The 22307-nt window shown below is 45.3% G+C and overlaps 2 non-coding genes across 2 annotated transcripts; both read left to right on the top strand.

The window, feature by feature from the left end:
- LOC119118974 lies at nucleotides 1–193 on the top strand. The gene has a single exon (XR_005097040.1). It is a non-coding gene; the product is annotated as a U2 spliceosomal RNA (small nuclear RNA).
- A 1045-nt stretch (nucleotides 194–1238) lies between these two features.
- LOC119118969 lies at nucleotides 1239–1402 on the top strand. The gene has a single exon (XR_005097036.1). It is a non-coding gene; the product is annotated as a U1 spliceosomal RNA (small nuclear RNA).
- Nucleotides 1403–22307: the final 20905 nt, after the last annotated feature.

Genomic DNA, 22307 nt, shown 5'->3' on the forward strand with positions numbered 1-22307 from the left:
ATCGCTTCTCGGCCTTTTGGCTAAGATCAAGTGTAGTATCTGTTCTTATCAGTTTAATAGCTGATACGTCCCCCATCTGGGGACCACATATTTAATTGATTTATTTGGAATAGGGATTTGGAAAAGGGGCTTGCCCCGTCCACTCCACGCATCGACTTGATATAGCAGTATCTCCAGGCACGGTGCACCCCCTCTCCTGGTCAAATCAACAGTTCAATATGTAAGAAAACCATTTCAATCCATTCGCTTCATTCTTACAGGGTTAAGCTGTCAATTATGACTTGATGGGGTCTGATCTAAATGTAAGACGTTTCGGCTTGAGAGGCAGCAAGAATTTACGTAACCGTTCTAAAATATAATTAAAATGTGTTTCTTTGCTTGAGATTTTCCTATCATTGTTTCAAGAATTTTAATTACAATTCTTATTCTCAAATTTTCAAGAAAATGTCGTTTTCAAAACTTCCATCCATCCATCCATTTTCTGAACCGCTTAGTCCCCACGGGGGTCGCGGGAGTGCTGGAGCCTATCCCAGCCGTCATCGGGCAGTAGGCGGGGGACACCCTGAACCGGTTGCCAGCCGATCGCAGGGCACACAGAGACAAACAACCATTTGCACTCGCACTCACACCTAGGGACAATTTGGAGTCGCCAATCGGCCTACCAAGCATGTTTTTGGGACGTGGGAGGAAACCGGAGTGCCCGGAGAAAACCCACGCGGGCCCGGGGAGAACATGCAAACTCCACACAGGGAGGGCCGGAGGTGGAATCGAACCCGCACCCTCCTAACTGTGAGGCGGACGTGCTACCCAGTGCATCACCGAGCTGCCCTGGAGGTTTTCAATAAATACAAATTCATAGTTTTAGGGTTCTCAGGTTAAAAGAGGCAATGCGTGATGGGCATGTTTTTGCAGATATATTATTTCACTTTATTTTGTTGGGTTGCTGCCATCACCACTAGATGGCGACTCTAAGAAAAAGGAGGTGAACAAAGGCGCGGGTGTAGGGGCAATTAAGGGTAGGAAAAGAAGCAAAGCATGATGGTCGTCTTTTTTAATCTATTTTTTACTTAATTTATCATGCTTTGGTTTTGTAATGACTAAAGGTACTATATAAAAAGTTCTACAAATCCTGTTTCATCCACTGAGTGTGTATGTGTGCCACACGTTTGGCGAAATTAAGCCCGTGACTGAAGATGGCGTGTGCGGTAAAGACGGCGGCCGGGTAACTGATCCAATTCATACTTACCTGGCAGGGGAGACGCCGTGATCAAGAAGGTGGTTCACCCAGGGAGAGGCTCAGCCATTACACTCCGGTTGTGCTGACCTCTGCGAATTCTCCGAATGTGGGAATCTCGACTGCATAATTTCTGGTAGTGGGGGACTGCGTCCGCGCTCTCCCCTGGTTTTACTGTTTAAAGCAAAAAGTAAGCGCAGTAGTACGCACATGGAGTTTAGGTGCTGTCACACACTGAACGGTTTTGAGCATGTTATTAATTGTACTCTGGAACTGTGCATTTGCTTGCTAAACTGTATGTAACAAATTAGTAAATGCAAAATACTATGTAATTACCACTAGTGATGTGCATTCCAGTTCTTTTAGGTGAACTGAATCTTTAGAATCAGTTCACTCAAAGGATTCGTTCAAACGAATCGTTCAATGAATCTCTCTCCCCCCCCCCCCCCCCCCCCCCCACACACACACACACTGATACGGCTTTTTTTTTTTTTTTTTTTATAACATCCAGTGGCAACAACCCATACACATCAAACAATACAACTACAGAACCTATATATAATAATAATTGGCTCGGGTAATTGACACATTTCTTTCTATAATACAACACCTACACACTGATCCGTTGGCAACAGTCTCTCACCCGGTCGTGAACGAGAAGTTGCGTCACTTATTCGTTCGTGAACGGGAAATTACGTCACTGACTCGTAAAGTCCCTCCTCCATCTAACGCTCGCTGGCGCTGCTGATTGGTCGTTCGCGAAGATTCACGAGTGAGTGACAGACAGCATTGCCGCTATGCCATTGCCAGCCGACACACTTTATGCCGACGTTGATGTTTTAATTTTGTATTTGTTGGCTTGTAGTTGATGGTATTATATCGAATGTGTTTGTGTTTGAATAAAAGGTTGAAAAAAAAAAAACCGTTATGCCGACATTTGTTAATTTAAGCAGTTAAGCAAATGTCTGATTTTTATGTTTTGATTGGCGAATATAAAAACAAGAAATAAAACACCAGAAAAGTTATAACATAAATGTTCATTAAAATAATAGTAATAATAATAATAATAATAAAAGTACGTCTCAAACCAGCAATCTAATGTGAAACTGCAGTCGATATATTAGATAACAATATTTAGGCATATATATGCATTCACGTTATTTAAAACCTACTATAAGTAAATCGTAAATCTACATTCTGGTTTGCACAGTTCACGTCAGGAGACGCAACATATTCACTGACTGATGGATAATAATAAATTCATGACTCGTTCGTGAACGGGAAGTTACATCATTTTCTTCGTTTTGTTTCACGGCGAGGTGTATAAAATACGGAAATACATAAAAAGATACTGAAACAAAGACTTTAAAGCAAAAGTCCAATACAAAATAATTTTTGTGCAAAATAATACAACGCTAAGAGCTAGAAAAGTGTTTAAAAAAATACAGTAACCAAACAAGCAAACACACCAAAATTGTGCAAAATAATACTTTACTAAGAGGTAGACATTTTTAAAAAAGGGACAAAAAAAAAATCAGTAACCAAACAAGCAAACACACCAAAATTGTGCAAAATAATACTTCACTAAGAGGTAGAAATTCCCCAAAAAGTGACCCAAAAAATCCAGTTATCAACAAAGCAAACACACCAAAACAGTCAAACAAAGTCAAGTAAAAATGTCCTATGCATTGTACTTTCTTTTGCTCTTACTTCAGATTTGCATTCAAAAATACAAGCTGACTAACTTTTGATGAACTCAGTCAATTTCATCTCTCTGATAATATCTGCCCCATCTTGCGGGAAATCCTCTCAGACGGGACAGATGTAGCCACAATGCAGAGTCTCTTTTTCATCACATGAGAAAGTCTTGGATAAACCACACCTCTACTTTGCCACCAAGAGAGGGGGTTTGAACCTCTACTTATAAGGGGCTCTTCCACAAAAGCACGCACCTCCAGCATTGAATCCGTTAATGCATTACGACAGCTGCTTACAAGTCCTGAGACCCGCTGGTCAAATTCCTGCCAGATTTGGCTGTCCTGCCCGGAACTCTGAGGCTGTGCTGTTTCTTCTGCTTCTCCTTCAGCTTGCTGGTTGGGAAGGTTCACCTTAGCAGCAGCATTGCTAAGATGCTGGTAGGTCCTATCGGGATCCTCCTCCCTGCCGAAGGCCTTCTTTTTGAACCTTGGGTCCAGTGCTGCCTCTTCAGATAGCAAAACATGTGCCTCAATCTTGTGGAACCTGTTTGACATTTGTCTCGCAATCGTCTCCACCATGGCTGTCACAGGCGCCGTCATGTTTGCAATTCTTTATTTATTTGTGATTATCTTCTGTAATCCTCTCGCAAGAAGAATCACCTTTGATGCAGTAACATAGTATCTGAGACAAGGGAAAAAAAGGTTTGACTCTGATAACAACAATGATCATATGAATGCATGTTGTTGGTGCATAAGAAATGTTTAGCATTAGCAGACTTAGACTTAGACTTAGACAGAACTTTATTGTCATTTTGTCAACACTAGGTGTGTACAAAACGAAATTTCGTTGCATACGGCTTTCAGCAATGTAGAGGTATTTCGGCTGGTTAAAAAAAAGTGACATTCTATATAAAAATATGAAATAAGATAATTATAAAGTACAAGGTGCAGCAGTGATAAAGTATGTGAACAGTGCAGGAGACAAAAACAGTATTTACAAGTGTGCAGAGGAGTGCTACGTTTGAATGTTCAACAGTCTGACGACAGCAGGGAAAAACCTATTGCAGAACCTGGTGGACCTGCAGCGGATGCTGCGAAACCTCTTCCCAGAGGGCAGCAGGGAGAACAGTCCATGGTGGGGGTGTGATGGGTCACTGATAATATTTCGGGCTCGGGACACGCAGCGCTGGGATGACAAGTCCTGAATGGAGGGAAGAGGAGCCCCGATGATCCTCTCTGCTGTCCTCACCACTCTCCTCAGGTTCTTCCAATCGGAGGCGCTGCAACCTCCACACCACACCGAGAGACAGCTTGTCAGAATGCTCTCTATGGTGCTTCGGTAGAACGTCCTCATGATGGGTGGGGGCAGGTGGGCTCTCCTCATCCTCCGCAGGAAGTACAAGCGCTTCTGTGCCCTCTTGACCAGTGTTGTGGTGTTCACAGTCCAGGTGAGGTCGTCTGTGATGTGGACTCCCAGGAATTTAGTGCTGCTGACCACCTCCACAGCTGAGCTGTTGATGATCAGTGGAGCGTGGTGAGGCTGGTTCTTCCTGAAGTCGACGATGATCTCCTTCGTCTTCTCCACATTCAGGATCAGGCTATTTTCTCTGCACCAGCCCACCAACTGCTCCACCTCCTCTCTGTAGTCCAGGTCGTTGTTGTCCCTGATGAGGCCCACCACCGTTGTGTCGTCTGCAAACTTCACGATGTGATTGGTGGTGAACCTGGGGGCGCAATCGTGTGTCATCAGGGTGAACAGCAGGGGGCTCAGGACGCAGCCCTGAGGGGAGCCTGTGCTGAGGGTGATGACATCGGAGGTGTTCTGTCCGACCCGGACTGACTGAGGTCTGTTGGTGAGGAAGTCTAGCAGCCAGTTCCGAAGGGGGGTGCTGAAGCCCAGGTGTTCCAGTTTTTCCACCAGATGTTGTGGAATGATGGTGTTAAACGCTGAGCTGAAGTCCAGGAACAGCAACCGCACGTGGGTGTTCCTCTCCTCCAGGTGAGCCAGGCTCAGGTGAAGAACGGAGGAGATGGCATCCTCAGTGGAGCGGTTCTGCCGGTAGGCAAACTGGAACGGATCGAATGTTGGGGGGAGTCTGGAGACGATGTGATCTTTGAGCAGCCTTTCGAAGCACTTCATCATGATGGGAGTCAGTGCCACAGGTCTGTAGTCATTCCATGAGGTGATTTGAGGTTTCTTCGGCACCGGAATGATGGAGGCAGCCTTGAAGCACACTGGCACTTTGGCTTGGTCCAGCGAGATGTTAAAAATGTCTGTGATGACACCAGCCAGCTGGCCTGCACATTCCTTGAACACCCGCCCAGGTATGTTGTCGGGGCCTGGGGCCTTACGTGGGTTGACTCTTCTCAGAGTCTTCCACACGTCGGCTGAGTCAAGGCAGAGGACCTCCTCTTCCTGGTGGGGAACAGTTTTAACTGCCGGAGTGCTGTTTAGTGCCTCAAAACGCCCAAAGAAGTTATTTAGACCATTTAGGAAGTCAGCATCAACCTCACCCACCGGGGGGGAGGGTGAGTTGTAGTCCGTGATCGCCCGTATGCCTTGCCACATACTCCTGGTGTTATTGGCGTCGTGGAAAAAATCCTGAATTTTCCGACTGTGGCTTCGCTTCGCTAGCCTGATGGCACGGTTCAAGTTGGCTCTCGCTGTCCTCAGTGCCTCCTTGTCGCCAGACTTGAAGGCTGAGTTCCGTGCTCGTAGCATATGACGTACATCCTCAGTCATCCAGGGTCGTTGGTTGGCTCGGGTGATGATGTTCTTAGTGGTGCTGACGTCCTCGGAGCATTTGTTGATGTAGGCTGACACAGTCATGGCGTACTCATCAATGTTGATCTGATTGTCATATGTTGCTGCTGATTTGAACATGTCCCAGTCAGAGCACTCAAAGCAGTCCTGGAGTGCCTCCATGGCCCCCTCAGACCACACCCTCACCTGCTTCACTGTGGGTTTTGCTCTGATCAGCAGGGGCCTGTATGCAGGGGTTAGCATAACAGATAGGTGGTCTGAAGAGCCGAGGTGGGGGCGGGGGGCTGCTCTGAATGCATCCTTTATATTGGTGTAAACCAAGTCCAGAGTGTTCTCTCCCCGAGTTGGAAAATCCACGTGTTGGTAAAAATGAGGGAGAATAGTCTTCATGCTAGCCTGGTTGAAGTCCCCAGCAATGATGAAAACCCCCTCTGTGTGCGTGGATTGCAGCTCACTGATCGTCCGATAGAGAACCCTCATGGCCTCTTTAGTGTTAGCGCTAGGAGGCACGTACCCAGCCGTGATGCTAACAACAGTAAACTCTCTGGGCAGGTAGAAGGGTCTGCAGTTAACAGTCAAAAGCTCGATGTCCGAAGAGCAGAAGCTGGCGACAGATCTAGCATTTTTGCACCAGTTGTTGTTGATGTAGACACACAGCCCACCTCCTCGGGATTTACCGCTTAGCTCGCTGTTTCTGTCGGCGCGGAATGTAGCGAGCCCCTCCAGGCTAACGGCGTTGTCCGGCATTGATGAGTTCAGCCATGTCTCCGTCAGGATGAGAGCGCAGCAGTTCCTAACTTCCCTCTTTGAAGAGAGTTCCAGTTTTAGATGGTCCATTTTATTATCCAGTGAGCGGACGTTGGAGAGGAAGATGGATGGAAGCGGCGGTTTGTAGGGGTTAGCTCTCAGCTTAGCCGTTAGCCCACCTCGACAGCCGCGCTTTCGCCGCCGGTCACACCGCCTACGCTTACTCCTCCTCCGGCGTGTGTTGCCCGGCGAGCCCGCTGCGTCGTGAGCTCCTGGGGCTAGCGCCCTAAGCACTCCGAGGCTACGCAAACAGACTAGGGTCGTTGTGGCTACGAGTCCGAAAACACTCGATGACCGTACCTCCAGCAGGCGCTGGCGATCGTACACTACTCTACTGGATGGATAAACTAAACTTTGTGTTGTTTGTAGTGTCCTAGGCGACATATTTTGTGAATATCCCCGTAGATTGCTGAGACGCGTAGCGGCCGCGGCCAACTGGGGCGCCGCCATCTTGGATCAGCAGTAATGATTAGTACATTTGCTTGAAAACTACAAAAGGCAAATGTTTGTTTCTTTCTGATTATTTTTTATTTTAAAGGGACACTGAAAGCAAAGCCTTTAAAATTAAGGGCAAAATTACATTTCGAAAATACGATCATGCACATATGTACCTCTGGCCACATAATTCCCTGGTGACTTCTTCGAAGGGCTTCAAAATGTTACAGGCCTGCTTTATTCCCTCCCATTCCTCTGGTGTTAGGAGTGACAATTTTGGATTTGTAAGTGCTAAAGTTGTAATTATTGCATCTTTGTTCACAAGAGTACTTTGGATCATGTACAATGTTGAATTCCACCTTGTGGGGCAGTCTTGCTTCAAGCGAGCTTCTGGCAAGCCTAACTGTTTTTGGGTGGCTCGCAGTTTTTGAGCGGCAACTGTGCTTTTGTGCATATATTCAACAATTGCCTTTACTTTTTCCATCGTTTCTTTTATTGCAATCATGCCACTATCGACAATTAAATTGAGGGTGTGGGCAAAGCAGAAAAGGTGAGGATAACCTGTGATCTGAATTGCTTTTACTACATTTGCACCATTATCAGATACACAGGCACATATCTTGTCTGAAATGTCCCGTTCCCTTGCAACTCTTACGAGCTGCTTCGATAGGTGGTTGGCTGTGTGTCTCTCACTCATTTCAAAACATTCCAGCAGGACAGAGACCATCTCATAATTGTCAATGAAATGGCATGTCACTGACATAAATGATGTTGTGGTCCTCGATGTCCAGCAGTCAGCGGTCAAACACACACCCTGTCCTTCATTTTTTCGACGGTTCTCTTGTGCAAATCAGGGATGACTGTATTTGACAAGGTTTTTCTGCTAGGTAGAATACAGTTTGAATTCAGTGCCTTTGTAAATTGCCGAAATCCAGGGTCTTCCACTATGGAGTAGGGTTGAAAATCCCTTGCAATCATTTTAGCAAGTATTTCATCCAAGGCCTTTTGCCCAAGTGGGTCAATTGGCCTTGAAATAAAATGAGTAAGTCTGGTTTGTCTGGCTTGAACAGTGCTTACTTTAGCAGTGCTGGTAGTAGCTTCAGTCAGGCGAAGGTCTTCTCTCACCTCTTGCAGCTGGACAGTTGGATGCTGACTTCTTAAGTGGTGCAGAAGATTGGCTGTTGATCCACCTTTTGTTGAAATCTTTGCTTTGCAAATATTGCATGCTGCAGCTTTATCAGAAATGTTATTAAATTGGGTCCACACGGCACTTCTTTTTCTTGACTCACTCATCTTGTCTTCTGATAACTTCAGCAAAAGAAAAAACTTACAACAACAACAAAGTGATGAGGGGGTCATGGGGTTATACAATTAACAGGAGGGAGAGGGGGGTAGGCTTGTGTTTGTAAACATCGTGCTGTAATTCAAGCACCCACTCTCTCCCCCTGCCCGGAAAAGGATTTAGTTTGATCCAGGTGACGGGGTGCTTTAACCCTTCCCCCACCCCCAAACATTACCCTATAAGGTAAAGCCCTCCCATTCTCCGACAACGGACCACCATAACGCTCTCCCTTTTTGTGCGCAACCGCGGCGATTTGACTTATTTTGCTGTCCTGTATTTGATGTGGAAGACGCACAAACCTTCATTTATTATTTTGGGGGACACCAACACAGCGTGAAAACACGCCCTGTATGTTTTGTTTTCATTTTTACAATGTTGGGACTTACATTTTACGTTTTCATGCGCAAAAATAAAACCAAGGAATAAAACACTCGAACGCCAGACAAGTTTTAAAATACAAATTCAAACCAGCAATTTAATGTGAAATTGCAGTAGATAGATTGGAGAACAATATTTTGGCGTATATATGCATAAACATGTTATTTAAAAACATAGTCTCCCAGCTGTTGCAGACCGGCGCATCCCTTCATGGAATAAAGTTGAAGATGGGGTCTGCTGGCCGGCCGGCAGTCTCTTCATGCGCTTGCACACTAGCCATTAGCTTGGGGAAAACGAGCACAAAAGACGTGGTGTTTCAGTCTTTCCATGGCAAAACGTAAATCTACACTTCTACATTTCACCCACTGAAATGTTCACGCCATGAGACGCAACACGTTCACTGACTGATCCGTTGATGCACGGGAAGGCAGTTCACCCATTGACTCGTTCGCGAACGGGAAAGCCAGGATTCGTTCCCTCACTGATCCGTTCTCGTGGTGAACTGGAAATGCGAATCACTCAGTGATTCACTCAGTGAGTGATTCACTCAGTGAGTGATTCACTCAGTGAGTGATTCACTCAGTGAGTGATTCACTCAGTGAGTGATTTGTTCACTCAGTGAGTGATTTGTTCACTCACAGATTCGTTCGTTGGTGAACGGCAAATGCAATTCACGACTCGTTCGTGAACGGGAAGTTACGTCACTGACGCGTGAAGTCCCTCCTCCATCTAACGCTCGCTGGCGCTGCTGATTGGTCTTCACGAGTGAGTGAGTGACAGACAGCATTGCTGCTATGCTATTGCAAGCCGACACACGTTATGCCGACATTGATGTTTCAATTTTGTATTTGTTGGCTTGTAGTTGATGGTGTTATTATACCGAATGTGTTTGTGTTTGAAGAAAAGGTTGGAAAAAACCGTTATGCCGACGTTTGTTATTTTGGGGGACACCAACTCATATAGCAACGTAAAACACATACATATTGTCATATAAAGCAGTTAACCAAATGTCAGATTTTTATGTTTTGAATGGCGAATATAAAAACAAGGAATAAAACACCAGACAAGTTATAACATAAATGTTTATAATAATAATAATAATAATAATGATAATAAAAGTACATCTCAAACCAATCTAATGTGAAACTACAGTCGATATATTAGATAATAGCATTTAGGCATTTCGTTTGCATACACGTCATTTAAAACCTACTATAAGTAAATCGTAAATCTACATTCTGGCTTACATAGTTCACGCTAGGAGACGCAACACGTTCACTGACTGATCCGTTGATGCACGGAAAGGCAGTTAACCCAATGACTCGTTTGCGAACGGGAAAGTCAGGATTCGTTCCCTCACTGATCCGTTCTCACGATGAACTGGAAATGCGAATCACTCAGTGAGTGATTCACTCAGTGAGTGATCCGTTCACTCACAGATTCGTTCGTTGGTGAACGGCAAATGCAATACACGACTCGTTCGCGAACGGGAAGTTACGTCATTTTCTTCTTCGTATTGTTTTAAGGCTTTTTACCGTCCTGGCCCCCCTCCTCTTCACCATCTACACAGCTGACTTCACCCACCACACATCAAACTGCCACCTCCAGAAGTTCTCGGACGACTCCGCCATCGTCGGTCTCATTAACAACGGAGACGAGACGGAGTACCGAGAACTGAATCACAGATTCGTGGACTGGTGCCAGCGGAACCGGCTCCAGATTAACTCTGGAAAAACAAAGGAGCTGGTGGCGGACTTCCGCCGGCGCAAAGTCCCCCCCTCGCCGGTGAACATCCAGGGAACGGACATAGAGATTGTGGACTCTTACAAGTACCTGGGTGTTCACCTGAACAATAAACTGGACTGGACTGTTAACACTCAGGCCCTATACAAGAAGGGCCAAAGCAGACTCCACCTGCTGCGCAGACTGAGGTCCTTCGGAGTGAGGGACGGCCTCCTGAGGACCTTCTACGACTCTGTGGTGGCGTCCGCCATTTTTTATGGGGTGGTCTGCTGGAGCAGCGGCATCACTGCAGCGGAGAAGAAGAGACTGGACAAGGTGGTGAAGAAAGCCGGCTCTGTCCTGGGCTGCAGTCTGGACCGGGTGGAGGTGGTGGGGGAGAGGAGGATGGTGGCTAAGCTGTCCTCCATCATGGACAATGTCTCCCACCCCCTTCATGAGACTGTCAGAGCCCTGGAGAGCTCCATCAGTGACCGGCTTCGTCACCCACGATGCACCACCGAGAGGCATCGCAGGTCCTTCCTCCCTGCTGCCATCAGACTGTACAACCAGGCCGATCACTGTAGCTAACGGACTATAATAACATGCAATAATAACGTGCAATAACCATATGTGCAATCATATGTGCAATATCTGTCTACCTCACACTCTTCTTACCTGCTTTTTTGCAGTTTTTCTTCCTTTGCACTATTTTTCTATCTCATATTTTTTTATCTCCACTGTATATTATGTATTGTATGTATTGTCCATATTTTTTAATTATATATATCTTTTACTTTTTTAATCTTTTACCCCCTCCCCCGCATGCGTGTGTGTGTGTGTGTGTGTATGTGTGTGTGTGTGTGTGTGTGTGTGTATATGTTAAGTGTACTGCTGCTAACACAGGAGTTTCCCCATTGAGGGAATAATAAAGGATTATCTAATCTAATCTATCTAATAGTAACAATAATAATAATAATAAATTTTATTTGTATAGCACCTTTCATACAAGAAATGCAGCTCAAAGCGCTTTACAACAATGAAAGAAAAACATGAATACATAAAAACAAAACATTAATGTATGCATACACAATTAATAAAGTGAGTTTAAAATAGGAGCACGCTTTAATAAAATAAAGAATATATCTTTAAGAAAAGGTAAAAAAATAAAATAAAGATAAAGATAAAATTAGGCTTAAAATGAAATTTACAAAACGTAATTAGTTAAATGCTCGGGTAAAGAAATGAGTTTTAAGTTTTGTTTTGAAAATATCTAGCGACCTGGCCTCCCTGATACCTATTGGCAGTGTGTTCCATAGTTTGGGGGCGTAATTAACAAAGGCTGCATCACCGATCTTCTTTCTGCTGTTGCTGGGAGCCTCCAATAAACCAGCAGCAGATGATCGCAGGGTTCTTGGAGGTATATAGCTAACAAGAGAGTTTGCAATGTAGCTTGGTCCCTGCCCGTTGAGGGCTTTGTATAGAAGGAGAAGGATCTTAAAATCAATTCTAAATGTTACAGGAAGCCAGTGCAGAGCAGCTAGAACTGGTCTAATGTGCTCTCTCTTCTTGGTCCTGGTTAATAGGCGAGCTGCAGCGTTTTGGATGAGCTGAAGTCTATCAGTGGTTTTTTTCGGGAGACCAGTAAAGAGTGCATTACAGTAGTCAAGCCGGCTTGAAATAAAGGCATGAATCAGTTTCTCAGCATCATTTTGATTTATGAACGCTCTTACTTTGGCTATATTTCTAAGGTGGAAAAATGATGTTTTGGTCACCTTGTTAATGTGGGACCTGAAGCTTAGATCTGAATCTAAGATAACACCAAGACTTGTAACCTCGGATTTAATCCAGGGAGTTAATTTCCCCAAATTATTAAACAGCATTTCTCTTTTAGTTTTAGGGCCGATTAGCAAGATTTCAGTTTTATCCTCGTTTAACTTTAAGAAATTGTTGCTCATCCATTTATTTATAGCCAGAAGACAGTTGGTGATGGAGTTTATAGGTGTAGCATCATTGGGTTCTGCAGATATGTACAATTGTGTCATCCGCATAACTATGGAAATATACATTGTGCTTTCTGATGATGTCGCCAAGCGGCAGCATGTAAAGTGAGAATAATAGTGGACCAAGGCAGCTGCCTTGTGCAACCCCATAGCGGCTGTCATGTGTGTTGGACGCATGCTCTCCTAAACTGACATAGAACTTTCTCCCTTTGATATATGTTCTGAACCAGTTTAACACACAGTCCGAAAGACCGACTAACCTTTCAAGACGATTGATTAGGATATCATGCTCAATGGCATCAAACGCTGCACTTAGGTCTAAGAGGATAAGAATCGACACCTTGTTTTCATCAGAGTTTAATCTGAGGTCGCTGATTATTTTAGTAAGAGCAGTTTCAGAGCTGTGGTATGTTCTAAAGCCTGACTGAAATTCCTCCAGGATATTGTTTTCTTTCAGAAACGGGTTTATTTGCACTGAAACTATCTTTTCAAGTATCTTACTAATGAAAGGAAGGTTGGATATCGGCCTATAGCTGGTCAGTACATTTCCATCTAGGTTGGGCTTCTTTAGTAAAGGTTTTACCACAGCTGTTTTAAAGGCATCTGGGAAGATGCCTGTTTGAAGGGATGTGTTTATAATGTTTAGGACATGACTTGAAACACTGTTGAATACCCGCTTAAAGAATGCTGTCGGTACAGGGTCAATACTTGAAGTGGAGGAGTTACACTCAGTGACAGTCTTGCAAAGCTCATTCAATGTAATACAGGTGAATGTTCCCATGGTTACACAATTTTTATAGGATTTACTGAGATCATCTATGTTTATATCGGCAACAATACTGGCTCTAATTGAAGTTACTTTACTAGTGAAGAATAATGCGAGTTCTTCACATTTTGATGCAGAGAACTGTGGGGGTGTGGGGGCAATGTTGAGTAGTTGATCAATAGTGGAGAATAATATTCTAGAGTTTCCAGTGTTCTCTGAAATAATCTTAGAAAAGTAATCCTTTCTTGCCAGACATATTATTTTATTATAAGCAGTCATGGCGTCTCTGTATATATCACGATGAACTGTGAGTCTAGTTTTCCTCCATTTTCTTTCAGCTGCCCGACAGACTCTCTTGGTTTGCCTAACATTGCTATTGTTTAACCATGGGGAGATTCTGTCAGTACTTTTCCTTTTGACCTTTAGCGGTGCAACAGTATTCAGAGCAGACAACAAGATACCATTGAAATGTTCAACTATGTCATTTAGAGAGGAGTCATAGTTGTATGGCACAAATGACCTCATAATATCAGAAAACTCTGCTTCAGCCTGCTCATCTAGGAATCGCTTTTGAACTAAAATTTCCCTTTTAGTCTGTGTTAAGGTTAGCTTTACATTATAAGATACACAGTGATGGTCAGAGATAGGCAATTCACATACAGAGATATTATCAATGTCTATTCCTGTTGTTATTACTACGTCCAAAGTGTTACCATGCTGGTGAGTGGCTTCATTAATGTGTTGGGTAAGATTAAAACTGTTTAGTAGGTTTACTAGTTCTATAGCTTTGGAGTCGTTCTTTTTATTAATATGAATATTTAGGTCTCCATTCAGAATTAATCTGTCATAGTTAGTGATTCCAAGTGAAATCAGCTCTGAGAATTCCTGTAGAAATAATGATGAGTATTTTGGTGGCCGATATAATGTGATAATGAGTACTGGTAATTTTGTTTTAAGTTCAAGAGCAAGATATTCAAATGATGAGAATTCACCAAGGTCGATGTTATTACCCACAAACTGTGTAGAGAAAATAACTGCTATTCCCCCGCCCCTTTTTTCATGTCTGACAGACTGATGGAACTTGTAGTTTGGAGGACAAGCTTCCATCAGTGTTGCTACACCATTGTTATTGTTTAGCCAGGTCTCAACCAAACATATACAGTGCAGATTCCTTTCAATGATCAGATCATTTACCAAAAAAGATTTGTTAACCAAAGATCTAACATTCAAAAGAGCTAATTTCAGTTGTTGTGTTTCAATAACAGGGACTGGTTTTGGCTGGACATTAAGACATGTAAGGTTACTGAGACGAGTACCAGATGGTCTATAGTTACTACGATGTGTTTGACCATACCACCGGCTGTTTAATATTACCGGTATGTTTAAAGAGGTGGCATGGGGTCTGTCTCATCTTTGTCTTATACCTGAGCGTCTGTTGTTGCTGCTGTTTAGTAGTCCATCAGTTTGACTGGCAGCTTTAACCAGTTCCTTAATTTGTGATTGTGGTGTGGGGGGGATTTGTGATTGAGGGGGAGGTGGGCAGGGGGATCGTTGGGTCCTCGATAGGCACAGAGACATCCTTCGATTGCCTTGGGTGATCTGGAACAGTGGGTCTGGTGAGGTGGGATGTGATGGAGGGGGGTGTGCAGGAGGGGGAGTGTGTGCTGTCCTTGATGGTCCACGTGGGAGGGGGGGAAAGGAATCCTGTGAGGGGGGAGGGGGGGAGATGGATCCTGGGAGGAGGGAGGGGGGGGTGATTGCGTGCTGACGTCTTCGGTGGGCTATCCTTTGTGCGTCGCCAGCTGTCTTCTCTTATCTTTGATAGGACACCATGTCTTTGATATGGTGTCCCAACGGCGTAACAAATGTTGGCACTGAGTAGCCTGGATCCGTAGATGTTTGGATGTATCCCATCCGGCTGGAATCGGTCTTTACAATTCCAAAAGATATTGAAATTATCAATAAACTGTATTCCATGTTTGAAGCACTCCGATGTCAGCCATGTATTTAGGCCAAGAAGTCTACTGAAAGATTCCGTTCCTTTGTTTAAGGTTGGAATGGGGCCAGAGATGTACACACACTGTGACTGATGGTCATCCAGTATGTTTAGCAACAGGGTCAAGTCTTTTTTCAGAATCTCAGACCCAGTTTTCTTTTGTAGAATGTCAAAAGACCCGGTGTGGATAATGATTCTCATATTTCTTGGGCATGTATTTAAGATAACTGGAATCAGTTCTGCAATTTCAGATACAGTCGTGTTATCCATGCTAATGTTTTCAGTCTTTGGCATTTTAACAAATTTAGTTACTGAGTCTCCAATCAAGAGAGTGTGTGGTTCAGTTCTGGAGTTAGCAAAGTTTCTTCTGGCCCTCGGCCTGTCCATGGCTTGGGGACTGTTCCTGGGGTTGTGATTAGCCTTAGCGCTAGCAGTGTGATTAGTATCTGCGGCTTCATTACAGTTATTATCCAACATTTCATCCCTTGCCAATAGTTCATACCTGTTATGTAGTGGGAGATCAGGTGTAGGAGTGAGTGTTGATGCTTTCATATCTAATCTCTTGCCCGGTTTGCCTCTCGGGCTGACAGCTGGTGTTGATGTTTTTGGCCTGGCTCCATTGCGATGCCAGTAAGCGGTTGTCGTCGGAGCTTCTGCAGCTAATCCAGGGTTACGGACAACATCAGAGAGCATCCTGGGAGTTTCCACCACTAGTTCAGTAGTGTTAGGACATATCCAGGGAAGTGTGTCGGTCACATCTGTAGCGGGAGCCTCCACGTTGATAGCCCCGTCTATAACAATCTGTGTCTGTCCGTTAGCATTTGGTGCTACTTTGGCTACATGATAAGCGTCAATGAGCTGCTCCACAGCTGCTACCGAGTCCGTGAATTTGTCATTTTCACATATCTGATGTAGTGTTTCAATCTGTATTCCAAGTTGCGTTTCAAGCTGGAATATCCTCTGATTCAGTCGCTTACACTCCGTGCAGTTTAAAAGATTAAAGATTAAAGTCCCAATGATCGTCACACACACACCTGGGTGTGGTGAAATTTGTCCTCTGCATTTAACCCATCCCCGTGTGATTTTAATCCATCCCCTGGGGGAGAGGGGAGCAGTGAGCAGCAGCGGTGCCGCGCTCGGGAATCAGTTGGTGATCTAACCCCCCAATTCCAACCCTTAATGCTGAGTGCCAAGCAGGGAGGCAATGGGTCCCATTTTTATAGTCTTTGGTATGACCCGGCCGGGGTTTGAACCCACAACCTTCCAGTCTCAGGGCGGACACTCTACCACTAGGCCACTGAGCTGGTTTACCGGTTTTGATGGCGTTGGAGACATGTTGGAGAGATTTGAGGACACTCCTTGGTGGTAGCTGGTCTTCTGCAGTCTAGTAGTAGCTACTGCAGGCTGCAGTAGCCCGGTGGTAGCTATAGGCTGCAGGCTGCAGTAGCCTGGTGGTAGCTGGGCCTCTGCAGTCTGGTGGTAGCTACTGTAGGCTGCAGTAGCCAGATGGTAGGTGGGCTGCTGTGTAGGCTGATGGTAGATAGTAGACCAGTTGACCCCGTTACATTCCGATTGGTAGCCCATGTGACATGGATCTGAAGACTGAATGTCAGTGATTAATGGAATAAATGGAATCTGGTTGGCCTAAGGCTCCTAATTCCCTAACTTCAAGCCCTAACGCTAACTCTAAAACCCTAACAATAACCAAACCCTAACAATTAACCCCTAACCTGCTAACTCGCTAACGGTAACCCCTTCACCTTTAACCCTAACCTCTAATGCGCCCCCTAAAGGTAGTGCCCTCTAAACTTGAAGGCAGGCATATACGAACCAGACCAGCAGATTGCCCCATTTCAGTACTGTTTTAATAACGTTTACAGATGATTAAAATCCACATAATAGTTATACGCGCATGTGTTCCGTGAGCGTTCCCCTTTCTGCCCCCTCCCTTTCCTTTCTCCCGCCAAGCAGTCCATCTTGCCCTAACACAGGGCATGTTCCTCGTTAGTATCGTGGATAGTATCTCTGCTTGTCGTGTGAAAGACCAGGGTTCAGTTATCAACCCAAGTGCGTTAACCTATGTTTGCAGCAGAGTTATTATATAGCTGCATTGGTTGTGCGTGCGTTTGAACTTAAGTGAGTGACCTGTAAGTTTTTCAAAATAAACTCAAAGTTTTATCTGTAGCCACCTTCTACTAAATCAGTGGTCCCCAACCTGTTTTGCACCACGGACCGGTTACGTGTCAGAAATATTTTCGTGGACCGGCCTTCATATAAATAAATAATACATTTATATACCGTATTTTTCGGAATATAAATCGCGTTCTTTTTTCATACTTTGGGTGGGGGGGCGACTTATACTCAGGAGCGACTTATATGTGAATCATTTCACAAATTTTTACTTGATCATTAACACTTTACTTACTTACTAGTATAGTTGATCACTTCACATGTAATTTTCATTTCAAACCGCATAAGGGCGCACTATGGCTGTGGAATAATTGGAGCCTCACTGACAATGAGTTCCATTCACTGACTTCCAAAGTCGGGAGATTTAGTGATTTGGAGTGACACAGATTATTCGATAAACGTATTATTTATGTTATAGTTATTTGATATGTAGTTTATTTAGAGTAGCAACGTGTATGTTGTTAGACTTCAGTAGTTTCCGATTTTGTAGGGAGGCCGTGAAGGCAGCCGGGGGTGGGGGGGCGGAACGAGCGATCCTGGGCGCTTGCGTGTGTTGGCTCACGTGTTGAGCTCTTGATTTGTGAAATAAAGAGCCAGCCTGTTACCAAACCCACGTCTTGCTTGGTACTTCGGTAACGCTACAATATAGTTATATACGTAGATCTGTGGAATAATTGGAGCCGCCAACTGACAACGAGGCTGACATCAGCGCCGCACGTAGGTCCGGAATCGCCATCTGTTTATTTTTGGGGGTTTTTGACACGGGATGAATATTCCGGTGGATTTAATGATTTGGAGTGACACGGATGGTTTGTTAAAATTGTTGTTTATATTACATTTATTTAATATATCTAGTCTGACGTCTGTGGCACACGTAGTCTTTCCGGCGTCAACTTTTCTTTTCTTTTTCTTTTTTCTCAAATGACACGGAAGACGAAGATTCTGATGGATTTATTGATTTGGAGTGACACGGATGGTTCGATAAAATTGTTGTTTATATTATTGTCATTTCATACATAGTTTATATATTGTTATATGGGCCTGTAGAAAATTTTTAACTGTAACGCGCCGCTGATGTCGGACTTGTATACATGAAGGAGAACCAACTCGATCGATGGCTTTAATAATTTGGAGTGACGCAGATGGTTTGATAAAGGTGTTATTTATGTTATAGTTATTTGAATAACTGTTATTGTTACATCAGGCCCGTTCTCAGCTTCTCGTTTGTGTTTATGTCACGTTAGCATACCGTATCGTTTAGCCTGTTGTTGCTCGTTCATGTCTTAGAGACTTAGACTTAGACAGAACTTTATTGTCATTTTGTCAACACTAGGTGTGTACAAAACGAAATTTCGTTGCATACGGCTTTCAACAATGTAGTGGTATTTCGGCTGGTTAAAAAGTGACATTCTATATAAAAATATGAAATAAGATAATTATAAAGTACAAAGTGCAGCAGTGATAAAGTATGTAAACAGTGCAGGAGACAAAAGCAGTATTTACAAGTGTGCAGAGGAATGCTACGTTTGAATGTTCAACAGTCTGACGACAGCAGGGAAAAAACTATTGCAGAACCTGGTGGACCTGCAGCGGATGCTGCGAAACCTCTTCCCAGAGGGCAGCAGGGAGAACAGTCCATGGTGGGGGTGTGATGGGTCACTGATAATATTACGGGCTCGGGACACGCAGCGCTGGGATGACAAGTCCTGAATGGAGGGAAGAGGAGCCCCGATGATCCTCTCTGCTGTCCTCACCACTCTCCTCAGGTTCTTCCAATCGGAGGCGCTGCAACCTCCACACCACACCGAGAGACAGCTTGTCAGAATGCTCTCTATGGTGCTTCGGTAGAACGTCCTCATGATGGGTGGGGGCAGGTGGGCTCTCCTCATCCTCCGCAGGAAGTACAAGCGCTTCTGTGCCCTCTTGACCAGTGTTGTGGTGTTCACAGTCCAGGTGAGGTCGTCTGTGATGTGGACTCCCAGGAATTTAGTGCTGCTGACCACCTCCACAGCTGAGCTGTTGATGATCAGTGGAGCGTGGTGAGGCTGGTTCTTCCTGAAGTCGACGATGATCTCCTTCGTCTTCTCCACATTCAGGATCAGGCTATTTTCTCTGCACCAGCCCACCAACTGCTCCACCTCCTCTCTGTAGTCCAGGTCGTTGTTGTCCCTGATGAGGCCCACCACCGTTGTGTCGTCTGCAAACTTCACGATGTGATTGGTGGTGAACCTGGGGGCGCAGTCGTGTGTCATCAGGGTGAACAGCAGGGGGCTCAGGACGCAGCCCTGAGGGGAGCCTGTGCTGAGGGTGATGACATCTGAGGTGTTCTGTCCGACCCGGACTGACTGAGGTCTGTTGGTGAGGAAGTCTAGCAGCCAGTTCCGAAGGGGGGTGCTGAAGCCCAGGTGTTCCAGTTTTTCCACCAGATGTTGTGGAATGATGGTGTTAAACGCTGAGCTGAAGTCCAGGAACAGCAACCGCACGTGGGTGTTCCTCTCCTCCAGGTGAGCCAGGCTCAGGTGAAGAACGGAGGAGATGGCATCCTCAGTAGAGCGGTTCTGCCGGTAGGCAAACTGGAACGGATCGAATGTTGGGGGGAGTCTGGAGACGATGTGATCTTTGAGCAGCCTTTCGAAGCACTTCATCATGATGGGAGTCAGTGCCACAGGTCTGTAGTCATTCCATGAGGTGATTTGAGGTTTCTTCGGCACCGGAATGATGGAGGCAGCCTTGAAGCACACTGGCACTTTGGCTTGGTCCAGCGAGATGTTAAAAATGTCTGTGATGACACCAGCCAGCTGGCCTGCACATTCTTTGAACACCCGCCCAGGTATGTTGTCGGGGCCTGGGGCCTTACGTGGGTTGACTCTTCTCAGAGTCTTCCACACGTCGGCTGAGTCAAGGCAGAGGGCCTCCTCTTCCTGGTGGGGAACAGTTTTAACTGCAGGAGTGCTGTTTAGTGCCTCAAAACGCCCAAAGAAGTTATTTAGACCATTTAGGAAGTCAGCATCAACCTCACCCACCGGGGGGGGAGGGTAAGTTGTAGTCCGTGATCGCCCGTATGCCTTGCCACATACTCCTGGTGTTATTGGCGTCGTGGAAAAAATCCTGAATTTTTCGACTGTGGCTTCGCTTCGCTAGCCTGATGGCACGGTTCAAGTTGGCTCTCGCAGTCCTCAGTGCCTCCTTGTCGCCAGACTTGAAGGCTGAGTTCCGTGCTCGTAGCGTATGACGTACATCCTCAGTCATCCAGGGTCGTTGGTTGGCTCGGGTGATGATGTTCTTAGTGGTGCTGACGTCCTCGGAGCATTTGTTGATGTAGGCTGACACAGTCATGGCGTACTCATCAATGTCGATCTGATTGTCATATGTTGCTGCTGACTTGAACATGTCCCAGTCAGAGCACTCAAAGCAGTCCTGGAGTGCCTCCATGGCCCCCTCAGACCACACCCTCACCTGCTTCACTGTGGGTTTTGCTCTGATCAGCAGGGGCCTGTATGCAGGGATTAGCATAACAGATAGGTGGTCTGAAGAGCCGAGGTGGGGGCGGGGGGCTGCTCTGAATGCATCCTTTATATTGGTGTAAACCAAGTCCAGAGTGTTCTCTCCCCGAGTTGGAAAATCCACGTGTTGGTAAAAATGAGGGAGAATAGTCTTCATGCTAGCCTGGTTGAAGTCCCCAGCAATGATGAAAACCCCCTCTGTGTGCGTGGATTGCAGCTCACTGATTGTCCGATAGCGAACACTCATGGCCTCTTTAGTATTAGCGCTGGGAGGCACATACACAGCCGTGATGCTAACAACAGTAAACTCTCTGGGCAGGTAGAAGGGTCTGCAGTTAACAGTCAAAAGCTCGATGTCCGAAGAGCAGAAGCTGGCGACAGATCTAGCATTTTTGCACCAGTTGTTGTTGATGTAGACACACAGCCCACCTCCTCGGGATTTACCGCTTAGCTCGCTGTTTCTGTCGGCGCGGAATGTAGCGAGCCCCTCCAGGCTAACGGCGTTGTCCGGCATTGATGAGTTCAGCCATGTCTCCGTCAGGATGAGAGCGCAGCAGTTTCTAACTTCCCTCTTTGAAGAGAGTTCCAGTTTTAGATGGTCCATTTTATTATCCAGTGAGCGGACGTTGGAGAGGAAGATGGATGGAAGCGGCGGTTTGTAGGGGTTAACTTTAAGCTTAGCCGTTAGCCCACCTCGACAGCCGCGCTTTCGCCGCCGGTCACACCGCCTACGCTTACTCCTCCTCCGGCGTGAGCTGCCCGGCGAGCCCGCTGCGTCGTGAGCTTCTGGGGCTAGCGCCCTAAGCACTCCGAGGCTACGCAAACAGACTAGGGTAGTTGTGGCTACGAGTCCGAAAACACTTGATGACCGTACCTCCAGCAGGCGCTGGCGATCATACACTAATCTACTGGATGGATAAACTAAACTTTGTGTTGTTTGTAGTGTCCTAGGCGACATATTTTGTGAAAATACACGTCGGATGTTGAGACCCGTGGCGGCCGCGGCCAACTGGGGCGCCGCCATCTTGGATTTCTCTATTAACTATTGAGACTTGTCATTCTTTTTCTTGCCTATTCATTAAATTGCTTCTTAATCCTTAATTCGGTTATCAATTATTTCGTATTAACTATGTTGAGCATGGTTTTATTTGCAGTAATTAGAACTTTAATTTTTCTTTATTTCCCTATCGTAGTCATTCTTTAAATCCGTTCAATTCTTCTTAACGTGAAGACAGCTTTAATCCATAACATCATGAATTGTCAGATCTGGTTCGAAGTAGTTATCTTGAGCTCAGCTAGGGCTCATTAAATCCATCGATCGTCCTTTATGGAAACGATGCCACGTATGTGCCGCGCCGCTGACGTCTAAATATTCTAAATATTCCATAGACCCATATAACGATATATAAAGTATATATCAAATAACTATCATATAAACAACAATATTATAAAACCATCTGTGTCACTCCAAAT

This window comes from Syngnathus acus, unplaced genomic scaffold (genome assembly GCF_901709675.1).
Source record: "Syngnathus acus unplaced genomic scaffold, fSynAcu1.2, whole genome shotgun sequence".
NCBI lineage: Eukaryota > Metazoa > Chordata > Actinopteri > Syngnathiformes > Syngnathidae > Syngnathus > Syngnathus acus.